Below are 15,941 nucleotides of genomic sequence, written 5' to 3'. Positions count from 1 at the left end.
AAGGAAATGAATTCTGCCAAGCAGTTGAGTGAACTCAGAAGGGGACCCTCCCCTGCTTCAGCCTCCAGATGACAAATCAGTCTCCCTCACCTTGATTGCAGCCTCGCAGAGACCTGACTCTGCCATGTCAGGATTCCTGACAGAGAAACTGTGGAAGAGTAAATATGTGTTGTTCCAAGCAACTGTGTTTGTGGTCATCTGTTACACAGCGTAGGACACTAACACAGTATCTGTAGTGTTGTCAGAGTGAATAATGCCGTCCACTGTTTCTTGCTTGGCCCTGGTGGATGAGCATTGCCCAAGGCTAGCCACAGATAAGAGACGCTATTTTGTTTCTCATAAGTTTTCTGTATTCCTTAGAGAGAAGTAAAGTGCTGTTCTGATTAATTTTTGGCTGTGAGTTTGGGCTTAACATAAAGGATCTCTAGGAAGTCACCGGTGCAATCAACCCATTCAAAATGGTGGCAAAAACACATGAGATTAACAGCTCATCTCCTCCAAGGATGCTATCAGAGAAAACAGCTGTAAACATGGCATAAATTCGATTCAAGTTAAGCACTGCAATCTCGTTGAGGCTATTGATCTTGTCCCTAATAAATTAGTGGGTGAATGCCTGGCTGGGCAGAACAAAGGTTGTTGAAAATTCCCTTACCTGTAAACACTCTGGAATGAATCTCAACCTTGCCTCTTTCCCCTTGCATTTATAAAATAGAGATTAGGAAATAATTCCTGGTTATTCACCTTTAATTTAAAAGAAAGCGGTGTTCTGCACCAAGTAATACATGGTTTATAGGGTCCCGTGTGATGTGCACACTGGTTGAAGAAAGCACAGATTAAAAGAAAGACAAGATTAAATGAAGGAGTGAGCAGGCTTCTTTTTGAGAAGCTAAGTGTGGGCGTGTTTAAGTACTTTGAGGCAGGGACAAGATTTTTTCTAAACCTATGTTTTGTTGGTTTATTTATTATAAAAATAAATTTGGTAAACTATCATCCATAAAATGACCTGGTAAGTATAAAAAAAAATAAAACCTCCATGTATATAGTAGACTCTCCAGAAAATGGGTAAATGCTGCAGTAAATAAAAGAACAATATATAAAGTTAGACATACAGCGGTACTTACTCTCCAAATGTGGCCTTCAGCAATTTATTGACTACTGAAAAAAACATATGACAGCGTGAAGCCGGCAAGCGGCAGATAATAGACTATCTTGAAAGAGGATCCTTTTATTCCACACACAGTGGTGGGTGATAAATGGCTGTAATGCTGGTGCTTCCTATTTTCTTCTCTCTTCCCCCACAGCATATCACAGATCAGAGACTAATAGCCCCCCAGGAGAAGGTGTCTCGACACAGCCCCTTCCATCTGTGATAACTGTGGTTATCAAACATCTGTCTGCAACTTGCAATAGGGACAGGATGATAGCTTGTCATTTGTCTACCAAAACACTTGGTATTTTCAGCTATAAAACAGGAGAAAGTAACATAATGTAATTTATTTGTGTAAATGGAAGAGGTTTTATGATCCAAAAGCCAGAGTTTAGCTTAGAGGCCTTCACAGTTTAACCATTTCTCTTAATACATACCCCAAACAATAACTTCTGTCATAAAGATTTCCCACAGTGAATAGCAAGCTTATCTCTAAACTACCTAATAGCAAGGCTTATTTCAATCTCGTGCTTTAGAAAAATTAAAATTAAAGAAACAGAGTAACTCCATCAATTTCACAATGACATGGAACCATATGAAAGTTCTAGTGTCTAATGTGTGTCAGCATTTAATTCAAGCAAGGCTTAATGTCTCTTTGAGGCAATTGCCTAAGAGTTTTAATCAGCCTGCACCAGGCTGCCTGGCTGGCAATGGGCACAGTAATACAATAAACAGCATGCCAGTGGGCGTGGTCCTCACATCCTGGGAGGCTCTGTTCTTGCTCCTTTCTGCAGGCCAGGACTGATGGTGGGTGGTTCAGTTTCAAGACCTGGCTTACGAGGATCAATAGGGACACTGGAACCTCAAAACGGTAGAGGCCAAATGGTAATGCTTAACTGTCACAAGCCGGGTGGAGTGAACTGTCGTAATGGCTGGAAAGGCCGGAGTGGCAGCCAGAGGGCTTTGACCCACAGGGAGTTATGAAGATTGTTCATAAAATACAGTGTCTCTGCTCACATGCACCTAGAGTCACTTCCCAGTCTGCTCAATAAGAATAAATACTGGAGGGGTGGTCAGGAGGCAGAGGGCAGGCACTCCCCCACAAAAAAAAGTCAAGATTCTTTGTGTGTTTCAAATGGATCCAGTTTTCAGATGCAGACCCCACTGCTTGAAGGACAGCTGAAGTTCTTGCCACTCCAAGGAAGGTGTCCAGCATAATGATTCTCCAATCCTTCCAGTATCCTTACTTGGGAGACTGCACACTGGGGAAAAATGCATTTTGAGGCCTGTTTGATGCAAAGTTCTTGTTGTCATTGGTACCTTAAGAGCTAAGGTGACATTAAAGACTCCTCATCGAGTAGGCACGAGGTGAGGTCGGGTGATAAATGCAGTTCTGATGAATGCCTGGCTCAACATGGTTCCCACTGACCACATCCACCTTATGGTTATTTCCACTGCCCTCAAATATCTCTGGTTGTTGAAGAAACCTCCATATTTGTTGCTTGACTTGTAGAGTGATTATTATTGTACTTAAGACCAAGGGAAAGCCTCAAAAACTTTCTTCCCCTTGTCTAAATAATGCATCAAAAATGGTACTACATCCCAGAGGAGGAAAGGCAAAAATGACTGCCACTATGAAGGACCTAAGAGCTGTGGTGGGGTGTTCCTCAGTATATCTCCATTTACCTCAGCAGATGTATCCTTCAAAGACCAGCCAGATCCCAGAGCACGACAGTGAGCTGTGAGGAATGTTGCCAATCAGTGCCCCAGCTGCAGCCTCCCTGCCAGATGCCTCTTTGAATATGCAGCCCCTGAGCTGGTGGCTTGAGACTTTTCCACCCATACTTCAAAAGATCAGAAAGAATTTTCATTCACTCTGAAAAATTAAAAGTGTATATTTCTCACCCAGTGTCGGGGCTGTGTTAATAGTCACACCCTCTGTCATGATATTGTCTACTGAGAGCTGAACCAGTATGATCCATGAAATAGCTGCGATCCACAGACTGGTCCACTGTCTCATCACCACCATGCCTTGCTGATGGATGAGATTTTTAAAAAGTGGCTGGTGCACTAGGGCCCTTGGGAAGAGCTCCAGGAAGGACCCAGGACACAGTGAAAGTGTTATTTGTGGGCCATGCCGGGATGTATCTACACAATAAGGACACATGATGGCATGTTGAATCTCCCACTAACAAGGAAGAAGTATAGCAAGTGGAGGCTGCATATTCCAGATAAACTAGTGACACAGTGGGAGGTGGGAGCTGAGGGTGAGGGCACTGGGCATGGAGATTAGAGAAGGAAGATGGGGAGCAGTTCGCTCACTCAGATCAACACTGACCTTCAGGAAAACAGGTCTCCCAGAACCCTAAAGGACATTTCCAAGCTTTAATTCGGCCAGGAGCAGTGGCTCACGCCTGTAATCCCAGAACTTCGGGAGGCTGAGGTGGGCGGATCACCTGGGGTCATGAGTTCGAGACCAGGCTGACCAATATGGTAAAACCCCATCTCTACTGAAACTACAAAAATTAGCCGGGCATGGTGGTGGGTGCCTGTAGTTCCAACTACTCAGGACTGAGACAGGAGAATCACTTGAACCCGGGAGGCAGATGTTGCAGTGAGCTGAGATTGCACCGCTGCAGTCCACCCTGGATGACAGAGCAAGACTCCGTCTCATAAAATAAAAAAAATAAATAAAGGAGTAGATTGTTCCATAGTAAGTGGTGTGCCGCCGTGACACGCACTCAGGGCCGTGATGCAAGCTGCAGGGAATGCCTCCAGAAGACAGCGTCTATCACTGATTCATCTTCAGAGAGGGCGTTGGCTGAGCGGTCTTGTCACAATTCATGCACTGTTCCCAGGGTGGCTCAGAGCTAAGTGACTGAACGGTGTGGGGTATGGAAAGAGTGTTCCTCTCTCACCTCAACTTGGAAAAACCCTGGGTGTTTCTCTCGTTCTCAGAACTTCCATTAAATTGGCCGAGGCTCCCGCTGACAGTGCATGACAGGTCAACTACCCATCTTCCTAGTCTCATTTCTTTTCCTTCCTTTTCCTCCTTTTGACAATACACTTTGTTTTGATTACTGCACAAAGTACGGATGGTATCATTTATTTATTTTAATTCTATTTTTAAAATTTTAACTATTATTTTTTCTGTTGCCCAGGCTTGAGTGCAATGCTGAGTTCTCGGCTCACTGCAACCATCACCTCCCGGGTTCAAGAGATTCTCTCACCTTGGCCTCCCAAGTAGCTGGGATTACAGGTGCCTGCCACCATGCCTGGCTAATTTTTGTATTTTTAGTAGAGATGAGGTTTCACTATGTTGGCCAGGCTGGTCTCGAACTCCTGACGTCAGGTGATCCGCCCCTCCAGCCTCCCAAAGTGCTAAGATTACAGGTGTGAGCCACCACCCCCAGCACTTTTATTTTAGGTATGGGAGCACATGTGCAGGTCCGTTTCGTGGGTCTATTTCGTGATGCTGATGTTCAGGGTATGGATCCCGTCACCCAGGTAGTGAGCACAGTACCCCATAGGTAGTGTTTTAACCCACCCCCTTCTCCTCGCTTTACCCTCTAGTTGTCCACAGCGTCTGTTGTTCCCTTCTTCGTGTCCACGAGTGCCCAATGTTAAGATTTCACTTATCAATCATCACATGCAGTATTCGATTTTCTGTTAAAATGCAATTCAAGTTTTAAAACATGTAATTAGCACCAAGTAAATAGCAATAACAAAATACAGGCTATTATTTCAAAGATTATGGGATGACATGTTGCTCTATTGGAATTTATGAGAATTTCAGATGTTGTGCAAAAATGAACGTCTTCTCATTCATATCTGGTCATCTCTTGCACATATTCAGACAAATTAGATCACGAGTGGAGCTGAGGGTTCATTACTGACTGCTCAGTGGTAGTGTTTCATGGTAGCTAAGAAATTGGAATTTTGTTTCTATTGTACTTTCTGACCAATGATTGGAAAACCAGAACCGAATACAGGTCTTAAAATCTAGTATAGGGTGTGTTCATTATAATAATGTAAAGTATATTCTTGACCTCAACAAATTTCCTACGAGGAATACTGGCATCTTCAAAGTTAGGTACGGGAGGTAGTTCCTGTTTCACAGTTCACCCTCTGCGTGGATGTTCGAGGCCCTTAAATTTCAATAATCATGATTCAGAGTTATGACTATATTTTCAAACAGACTCACATAAACGCCCTTTCCCACCTGATTCCAGCCTCTGTGAGAAATCTAATTAATGAACATTAGTGGAGGAAAGCTTTAAAATGAGTCATTTTTAAAAGACCGTGAAAAGCAATCTTTATTCCATGTGATTTATTTCTAGTTTAAGCCATAACACAGTGGAAAGAAGAAGGAAATCACACATGTGCACTTATATATCATCTTATTTGAGATACTTCTAATATATTTATACCTATGATATTTATTAGATATTTCCCTGGAGTCTAATACTGAATAATCACACATTTATATATGAAAGCTATTTTACACGCATTTTCTGTTATCTTGTGCCTCAGTTTCAATCTTGCACTGATCACAAAGCTCATGACACTCGAAAAATTCTGAGTCACAGCTTCCCCACACATATATATATATAAATGCGATCTCTTTGTTTAAAAAAGTATGTATGTAGTTCAACCACAGAAAAGAAGAGAAATAAATAAAACGCTGAAATCCTCTCTGATCCTGACTGCCTTTTCATCACCACCAGGCTTCCTTATTCGCCTTGGCAGACAAATCCATCTCCGAGTCTCCTGGTCTCATAAACACCTTCTGGTCAGCTCAACGCCCCGCACTCTTGAAGCTACCAGCTTTGTCGGTCTCCAATGCCCACTTCTGAAACACGAACGGGCCAGTCTCAGCCCTTCTCCTTTTGGACCTTCAATAATATTTCACCTAGTTGGTAACTCTCTTCTTTTACTTATATTTTCCTCCCTTGGCCTCCAGGAAAACACATCTCCCTGTTTTGTTTTTAACTTTTAATGTGAAGTTCCCCAAGCTCAGTCCTGACAGCTTCTCTTCTCTTCTCCTCCATGTCTTGAAGCTCACGTCCAGTCTCGTGGTTGTGTTAGCATCAATACACCAGCAATCCCCTGAATTCTCATATGTCTACTCTGGAACTTTTTCACAAAATCGAGACTGACTCCTCTACCCAACTCAAATAGAGGCCAATGAACACGTTCCTGGGAGGTTTTACACACACCTCAGCCTGGTCTAGAACTGAAATCCTGCCCTCCCAACCCCTTCCCTCAGTCAGGATGGGAAGCCCTCCTTCCTCTCAGAGCAGAAACTTGGAAACTGTTTGCGATGCTTTTCTTTCCACCACAGAACCCAGTACATGTGGAATCCAATATCAAATCCTGTTGACTGAATTTTTAAAATGTTTCTAAAATCCCAACTCCTCCTGCCACCTCTTTGCTACCTCCTGACACAAACCAACATCCCTTGCCCCTGGACTGACTCTCCAAACGATCTCTCTTCCTTTCGGAACCCTTGCACGCTTGCAATCTACACTCCACACAGCAGCCACAGGGCGCTGGTCACAGCCACGCTGGGCCGCCTCCTGGACCACAAGGGCTCACACCCGGCCCCTTCTTTCCCTGACCTCGTCCTCTGTGATTCTTTCCTCCCTCGCTAAGCGGGGGGCGCGGCAGCCTTGCTGTGCTGGCATCGGAGCGGGGCTTCTCCCACAGGGCCTCTGAGTTCTGCCTCTGGAGTTTTGTTTATCCCGGGAAGTCCCAGCCACCGCTTTTGTTCTGATTTATTTTTCCTTATAGCTGTCGCCTCTAACGTCTTATCTATTGCATTTCTCTGCCTTTTGTCTGACTCCTTCCATCAGAATATGGGCCCTAGGAGGAAGGACGTGGCTTGCTGTGTTGACTGTTTTATTGTCAGCACCGGCGGTGGACCCCGATGCATCTCAGGTGCTTTTCTTTGACTCTTCATGAGTACGTTAAATTGAAGATGGAATGAAGCCATACATAACTATTTAGCCTCCATCTGAACCCTGCAGTGAAGGATTGGGTATTGCCAGGTGCAGGGACATCAACCGACCTTATGAAAAATGCCAAACTCTTGCTCAAAAGCAGCATGCATCCACACGGAAAGAAGGAGGGATATGGTGAGTACGTGCACAGACGCTGGAGAAACACGGCCTGTGTGCAAACCCCGGGCCCCTGCGACTTGCCTTGTGACATCGAGCAGGTCTTTTAACTGTTCATGACTTAGTTTCCAATTCTATGTAAGATGGGAAAATTATCATATGTACTTTTGGAGATTATTATTAACATATATATGATTACTTATTATACAATGTTTGCACAACTGTATTATAAGAGTGTATTATAATAGTGTTTATTACCTATATTATTATGAGCATATATTATATATTATTATGAGCACACATATAATAATTATAGAATTATTACACAGGCATATACTATAATTTTATATATTACCTATATTATGAGCATATATATGGCATATTATTATAAGCATACATATGATAATTATACAATTACACAGGTATTTTAATATAATATTATCTATTACTTATATTATGAGCATATATATGACATATTACTATAAGCATATATATAATAATTATACAATTATTACACAGGTATTATAATATTATGTTACCTACATTATTATGAACATATATATGACATTATTATGAACATACATATGATAATTATACAATTATTACACAGGTATTATATTATATATTACCTATATTATTATGAGTATATATATGATATTATTATGAGTATATATATGACATTATAAGCATGCATGTGATAATTACACAATTATTACACAGGTATCATATTATAATACATATTACCTATATTATTATGAGCATACATATTACAAATTTTCATGAGCATATATATAATTATACAATTATTACACAAGTTTTATATTATATTATATATTACTATATTATTATGAGCATATAAATGCACAATTCAGCCCTTTTGTAAAATGACAATCCATGAGCGTGTCTGAGATTTCATGATCCCTCCCAGCCTCGGCAATTGAATACATGCCATTCCTAGTCATTTTTGATCTATCAGGTTGTTGATGATATGCGAATATGTTTATTTTCTGAACCCTCCTCTTTACCTCTCCTGCCTATTTTATTAGCATTCCTATGAAAGATCTGAGTTCTTGGCTTTCATCGAGGGCTGAGAGTCTGTGTTCACCCTAACTTTTTAAGACTTAGCACATTTGCACCAGGCCCACCTCACCTTGCGTTTGGCATTCTCATGCTCTCCGTGTTCTTATCTGGTCTCTGTTCTCACATTCTTCAATAGTCTCTGTTTGATCTTCTGTATCCCATCCGGAGTGTCACCTCCCCCAGGAAGCCTTTCTAAGGCCCAGATTGACGTGGTGTGTCTCCGCCTGTTTCCACAGCATGCTGTTCCTGCCAGGATTGTGGCCGAGGGCGTGTCTCAGGCTTGCGGATATTTCAGCTGTCAGTGCAACTGCTCAATAAGCTCCCATGGGGGCAAACATCGCATCTCTGCTTTCTTTGATTAGGTGTTCAAAACAATGCCTGATGCATTGAGCGAATACAAAGACACCTTACTCATGCTTGTTTAAAAATTAAATAAGTGACTCACACAGAGAGTGTCGCAGAATTTCAGTGGAACTTTGCTCTGTAAACTGCACGTCTAGGAGCTGGCCTCAAGTTTCTTACTCTAAATTTTCACATATATTTATTTGTAAGTGAGATTAATGTGGGCTAATAAATAGCTCAGCTCTTTCATAAACCAGTCACCCTTCTGCCTTGATCAGTCTTCTGCTGCCTTCGGCATGTTAATATCACTGACTAAGGAAGAGTCATGCTCATTTCCTCTCCGCCTGGGCAAGGTGGTGCCTATTCCAGAGTCCAACACTCAGTTCTACTTCTGTACCTAATAAAAATAGCTTTTTTCTAGTCTAGGCATAACCAAAGAGAGTTCGTTCCAAGGGTTACCCTTTAGTACCTTTGTAAAAGTTTTCATTTCTAGTTTGTTTGACAGGGAATTAGTTTAGGTTCAGATTAAAATTTATCCTACGAGCATACTTATAATGAAAGAAAAAAGAAAACTGAGCGATATGATGAAGACCAGACCTTTGCCCTTCAAAAACTGTTCTAAGAGGACACCAGTTCTCAGAAAAGGATGTTCTTTCCGACATCAATTGGCAGGCAAATTCTGATTTGGAAATTGAGCATTGCTATCATTTTATCAATCATTGTTTCAGTTATTATCATTGTTTGGGTGCATTCTTGCAAGAACAACAGTTGAGCTCTTTACGGAACATTGCATCCCAGTAATGTCCCCTGTACTTAATTATAAAGGGCTTTGCAAATGATTATTCAGTGAGATTATTCCCCCTAGAATTATGAGCATTTATTTTTAAGTAGTCTTCAAAGGTTTCAAGCTAATGGTTTTTGTTTGTGGTTTTAAAAACCCACATTAAGAAGGCCCACTGTGATACTGGTTATTAGAAAAGGCCACCTGTGAGAACAGAAAGAGTTTTATGAAAAAAAAAGCGATAAGAAATATAAATTCAAGTCTTACCTCTTTCACAATGATGATGTTAGATTTGAGTCTTTTTTTTTTTTCCTAGGATCTTGGTTGACATGATATTTTTTAAAAAAAAGAGAATCATACTCAGAAAAACTTCCTAGCTGGGCAATTGTTTGGATCAAATGAAAAAATACATAAGATACTAAATAACAAAAGAGTCACTGTGCAAATGTTATAATTACATTCCTAACACTGTTGCTTTCAAAGATCGTTTGTAACATACAGCCCTTTTTTGGAACTCTTCACTTCCACTTATTAAGTTTTGGGCTCAGTAACTATCACTTTGTTTGTTTGTTTTCCCATAATAGGTCACTTTTTGGCTAAGTGAGAGGCTTGAGGTAAAGTGTTTGTTTTGGTTATAATTAGTACGAAAGTTTCATCTTGTAAACAGATACTCCAGAGTGCATTAATTTCAGGCATTATCAACAATCAGGATTTTTTAAAGTAACTTATTGAGTTTAATTAATGAACCTTCAATAGATAAAATAGCAATTAAACTGAACTACTAAAATTATTTTTAGAAAGGGTAATTAAAAATGTTTATTTAAGTGTAGGATTATTATAAATGGACACTGCTCTCTAATGATACACTATATATCCATGAAAATTATGAAGGATATGGCAGGCCTATTTTCTTTTATTGCATTATGCAGGTACTGTGTTTTTTACAAACTGAATTTTGTGGCAACCCTGAGTCAAGTCTATCGGCACCATTTTTCCTACAGCAGGTGCTCACTTTGTGCCTCTATGTCACATTTTGACAATTGTATTAGTCAGGGTTCCCTAGAGGGACAGGACTGATAGGATAGATGTATATATGAAAGGAAGTTTATTAAGGAGAATTGACTCATATGATCACAAAGTGAAGTCCCACAATAGGCCTTCTGCAAGCTGAGAAGCAAGGAAGCCAGTCCAAGTTCCAAAATCTCAGAAGTAGGGAAGCCGACAGTGCAGCCTTCAGTCTGTGGCCGAAGGCCCTAGAGCCCCGGGAAAACCACTGGTGTAAGTCCAAGAATATAAAAGCTGAAGAACTTGGAGTCCGACGTTCGAGGGCAGGAAGCATCTGGCACAGGAGAAAGATGGAGGCCAGAAGACTCAGCAAGTCTAGTCCCTCCACCTTCCTCTGCCTGCTTTTATCCTAGCCATGCTGGCAGCTGATTAGATGGTGCCCACCCACATTGAGGGTGGGTCTGCCTCTCCCAGTTCACCGACTCAAATGTTAATCTCCTTTGGCAACACCCTCACAGACACACCCAGGAATAATACCTTGCATCCTTCAATTCAATCAAGTTGATACTCAATATTCACCATCACATCAATCATCAAAATATTTCATTTTTTCCTTGTTATTACATCTGTGATGAAGATCTGTTATCGGTGATCTCTGATGTCACTATTGTAATTGCTGAACCTCGCCCTGGAAGACAATAAACTTAATGAATGTTGTGTGTGTTCTGACTGCTTCAGATTGTGTGTGTTCCGCTATTTCCCAGCTCGCTCCCTCCCCCAGGACTTCACTCTTCCCTGAGACAGAACAATATTAAACTCAGGCCAATGACTGACCCTACAATGGCTTCTAAGTGTTCAAGTGAAAGGAGGAGTTGCACATGTCTTACTTTAAATCAAAAGCTGGAAACAATTAAATTTAGTTGAGAAGGCTTGTTGAAAGTCAAGAGAGGCCAAAGCTAAGCTTCTTGCACCAAACAGTTAATCAAGTTGTGAATGCAAAGGAAAAGCTACTGAAGGAAATTAAAAGTGCTTTTCCAGTGAACGCACAAATGGTGAGAAAATAAAACAGCCTAATTGCTGATATGGAGAAACTTTGAGTGGCCTGGATAGATCAGGCAAGCCACAAGATTCCCCTAAGCCAAAGCCTAACCCAGAGCAAGGCCCTGACTCTTAATTCTGTGAAGACTCAAAGGTGAGGAAGCTGGAGAATAAAAGTTTAAAGCAAGCAGAGGCTGGTTCATGAGATTGAAGGAAAGAAACCATCTCCGTAACATAAAAGTGCAAGATAAAGCAGCAAGTGCTGATGGAGAAGCCATAGCAAGTTATGCAGAAGGTGTGGATGAGATCATTGATGACTACACTAACAACAGATCTTCAATGGAGATGAAACAGCCTGCTATTGGAAGAAGATGCCATCTAGGACTGCCATAGCTGGAGAAGTCAATACCTGTGTTCAAAGCTTCAAAGGATGAGCTGACTCCCCTGTTAAGGGGCTAGTGCAGCTGGTGACTTTAAGTTGAGGCCGATGCTCATTTATCATTCTGAAAATCCTAGGGCCCCTAAGAATTATGTGAAATTGGCCAGGTGCAGTGGCTCATGCCTATAATCCCAGCTGAGGCAGGCTGATCGCTTGAGGTCAGGAGTTTGAGACCAGCCTGATCAACATGACAAAACCTCATATCTACTAAAAATACAAAAATTAGCCAGGTGTAGTGGCAGATGCCTGTAGTCCCAGCTCCTTGGGAGGCTGAGGCTGGAGAATTGTTTGAACCTGGGAGGTGGAGGCTGCAGTGAGCTGAGATTGTGCCACTGCACTCCAGCCTGGGTGACAGAGCGAGACTCCATCTCAAAAAAAAAAAAAAAAAAAGAAAGAAAGAAAGAAAAAGATTTATGCTAAATATACTCTGCCTGTGCTCTATAAATGCAACAACAAAGCCAGGATGATAGCACATCTGTTTATAGCATGATTTGCTGAATATTTTAAGCTCACTATTGAGACCTACTGCTCAAAAAAGAGAGTCCTTTAAAAATACGACTGTCTGCTGACAATGCACCTGTTCACCCAGGAGCTCTGACGGAGATGTCCAAAATGAATGTTGTTTTCATGCCTGCTAACACAACATCTCTTTTGCAGCCCAGGGATCAAGGAGTAATTTTCACTTCCAACTCTTATTATTCAAAAGATACATTTTATAAGACTATAGTTCTATAAATAGTGATTCCTCTGATGGATCTGTATAAAGCAAATTGGAAAGCTTCTGGAAATGATTCATCGTTTTAGATGCCATTAAGAACATTTGTAATTCATGGGAAGAGGTAAAAATATCAACATTAACATGAGTTTGGAAGAAATATGACTTTAAGGGATTCAAGACTTCAGTGGAGAAAGTAACTGCCCATGCAGTGGAAATATAAAGAGAAGTAATAATTAGAAGTAGAGCCTAAAGATGTGACTGAATTGCTGTAATCTCATGATAAAACTTGATAAAACATGATAAAACAGATGAGGAGTTGTTTCTAATGAATAAGCAAAAACTTTTTTTGTTTGTTTGTTTTTTGAGATGGAATATATTCCTGGTGAAGATGTTGTGAACAGTGTTGAAATGTCAACAAAGGATTTAAATATTGCATTAACTTAGCTAATAAAGTGGTGGCAGGATTGGAGAGGATTGATTCTATTCTGAAAGAAGGTCTACTGTGGGTAAAATGCTATTAAATAGTGATGCAGGAGCTAGAAAGAAATTATTTAAGCAGATAGTGAGGATGAGAGTCCTCTGTAAGGTTTCTTTTTAATAAAAAGCAACCCCCAAAAAGCAGCTGTAAACCGGGCTGCAGACATAGATAAGCAAGCTGGAAGCTTTCCTAGGTAAATGCTGGAAGCCGTGCCAATAGAATACAGATACCTGGAACCAGGTATATTCCACATGGAGGTTCCATCTTCTTTGCCTTTTCTTTGTCTCCATGGGTGCAGTATAAAAGCAGGCAACATGGAGGCGGCCAGGTAGAGACTGCATCTGCATAATGAAAGATAAGGGTGGGATGGCCAGCTTCTTCACACACTGTGCAAACGGCACACCTGGTCCAACAATCTCTCATCCCCTATGTAAATCAGACACCACCTACTCAAGATCGTCTAAAACGCTGTGCATTTTATCACAGAACCGGAAGACCCACTCAAGAGCCCTCTCTCTCTGCAGGAGAGAGAGCTTTTCTCTTTCCTGTTAAACCTACGTTTTTTTTTTTTTTTTTTTTTTTTTTTTTGAGACGGAGTCTCGCTCTGTCGCCCAGGCAGTGCAGTGGCGCGATCTCAGCTCACTGCAAGCTCCGCCTCCCGGGTTCACGCCATTCTCATGCCTCAGCCTCCCGAGTAGCTGGGACTACAGGCGTCCGCCAACATGCCCGGCTAATTTTTTGTATTTTTACTAGAGACAAGGTTTCACCGTGTTAGCCGGGATGGTCTCGATCTCCTGACCTCGTGATCCACCCGCCTCCGCCTCCCAAAGTGCTGGGATTACAGGCGTGAGCCACCGCGCCCGGCCTGAGCCTACACTCTGAAACTAACTTCTTGTGTGTCCACATCCTTGATTTCCTTGGCCTGAGATAATGAACCTCGGGTATTTACCCCAGAAGACGATGCCGCTTCAAAAGCATCACATGCTACACAGAAATATTTCATGAAGAGAAGAGTTCATCAATGAGGCCAATTTCATTGTTGTCTTATTTTAAGATATTTTCACAGCAACCACAATCTTCAGCAACCACCACCCCAATCAGTCAGCAGCCATCTACACTGACACAAGATTCCCTCCTGGCAAGATTACAATGATGACTTATTGAAGGCTCAGATCATTCTTAGCATTTTTGGGCAATAAATTATTTTTATTAAGGTATGCATATTGTTTTTTAGACATAATGCTATTACATACTTTATAGGCTACTGTATAAGTAAATATACCTTTTACACACACTGGAAGCCAATCAGTTTCATGGCTCTCTTTACTGCCATGTACATGGTGTGGAACTGATCCTGCAATAGCTATAGGGTGAGCCTGTACTTACAAAACAATCTGCAGAGGTTTCCACGCTTTGCTTGTAGAAATGGCATTAGGATCTAATGCACTTATAATCAATTACGTTTTGCATTTCATAAATTCTATTCAGTAAAAACCCACATGTTGGAAATAAAAATTAAGATCTTATTTTTATTAAGAGGAAAACACAGTCATAAATTTCCTACTATGTAGGAGAATATTATTGGCCAAGGAAACTGTAGGGCTGCTATTGAAATTAAGATATGAAGCAGGCCTGGTACAAAGCCTCATGTCTGTAATCCCAGAACTTTGGGTGGTCGTGGTTGTTGGATCTCCTGAGGCCACAAGTTTAAGATGAGCCTGGGCAACAGAGAGAAACCCCATTCTTTACAAAAAAGTTTTAAAAAGTAGCCAGGCATGGTGGTGCATGCCTGTAGTCCTAGCTACTTGGGCGACTGAGGCAGGAGGATCGCTTAAACCCACGAGTTTGAGGTTGCTGTGAACTGTGATTGCACCACTGCACTCCAGCCTGGGTGAGGGAGCAAGGCACCAACTCAAAAATAAGAAGACATCAAACATTTTTTCTTTCTTTTTATTTGTGTAAAATCTGATTGGCTTTTCATCTTTTTTTCCATCAACCTACCAAGTAGTGCTTATTTGTACGTGTATCATACCCATGTCTGATTTGATAAACCAAGTCCAGCATCTTTAAATTCACATAAATTGAGAGAATTAATTTTTTTCTGAAATTTTTAAGTGAGAGATTTTAACTGATTTAAATTTGTCTCCCTTCCTCTCTTCCTTACACACATCTCACTTCACTATTAGCACAATCTGTTTGTATTAAGTAATGTATTGGCCAGGCATGGTGGCTCACGTCTGTAATCCCAGTACTTTGAGAGGCCAAGGCAGTGGATCACTTGAGGCCAGGAGTTTGAGACCAGTCTGTCCAACATAGAGAAAACCTGTCTCTACTAAAAATACAAAAAAATAGCCAGGCATTGTGGCACACACCCTCAATTCCAGCTACTTGAGAGGCTGAGGCAGGAGAATTGCTTCAACCCAGGAGACGGAGGCTGCAGTGAGCTGAGATCACACCACTTCACTCCAGCCTAGACAACAGAGTGAGACTCTTTCTCAAAAAAAAAAATAATAATAAAGAAACAGTAAAAATAAATAAAAAAATGTATTTTTGCAGAAACAACTCTATTATGTAGCCTATCCAAGGATAATGAAATTCAAGAAATGTATACAGAAAAAGAAAGAGGAAATGGAGAGGAAGAAGAAAGCAAACATACCTGACCCCTCCCACTCCCAAAATAAAAAGCTGAGCAGAGGTGAGAATGAAGGTCCAGTGAAGGTTAGATAAGAGCACACAGGGTGGGTAAAGGGGTTTCAAGAAATGTTTGGTGGGACGAATTATGAGGAAGAACAGG

General features: G+C 41.2%; 1 long non-coding RNA gene across 1 annotated transcript in view; it reads right to left on the bottom strand.

The window, feature by feature from the left end:
- Positions 1-8,086: 8,086 nt before the first annotated feature.
- Positions 8,087-15,941, bottom strand: part of LOC129048140 (uncharacterized) — a 33,222-nt gene continuing 25,367 nt past the window's right edge. Inside the window, exons 2-3 of the long non-coding RNA XR_008510237.1 lie at positions 13,378-13,488; positions 8,087-11,162 (exon numbers count right to left, since the gene is read on the bottom strand). This is a non-coding gene — a long non-coding RNA (uncharacterized LOC129048140). The remainder of the gene's footprint in view (positions 11,163-13,377; positions 13,489-15,941) is intronic.

This window comes from Pongo abelii, chromosome 8, assembly GCF_028885655.2.
Source record: "Pongo abelii isolate AG06213 chromosome 8, NHGRI_mPonAbe1-v2.0_pri, whole genome shotgun sequence".
NCBI classification, from domain to species: Eukaryota; Metazoa; Chordata; class Mammalia; order Primates; family Hominidae; genus Pongo; species Pongo abelii.
This window is presented reverse-complemented; position numbering and strand designations above follow the sequence as displayed.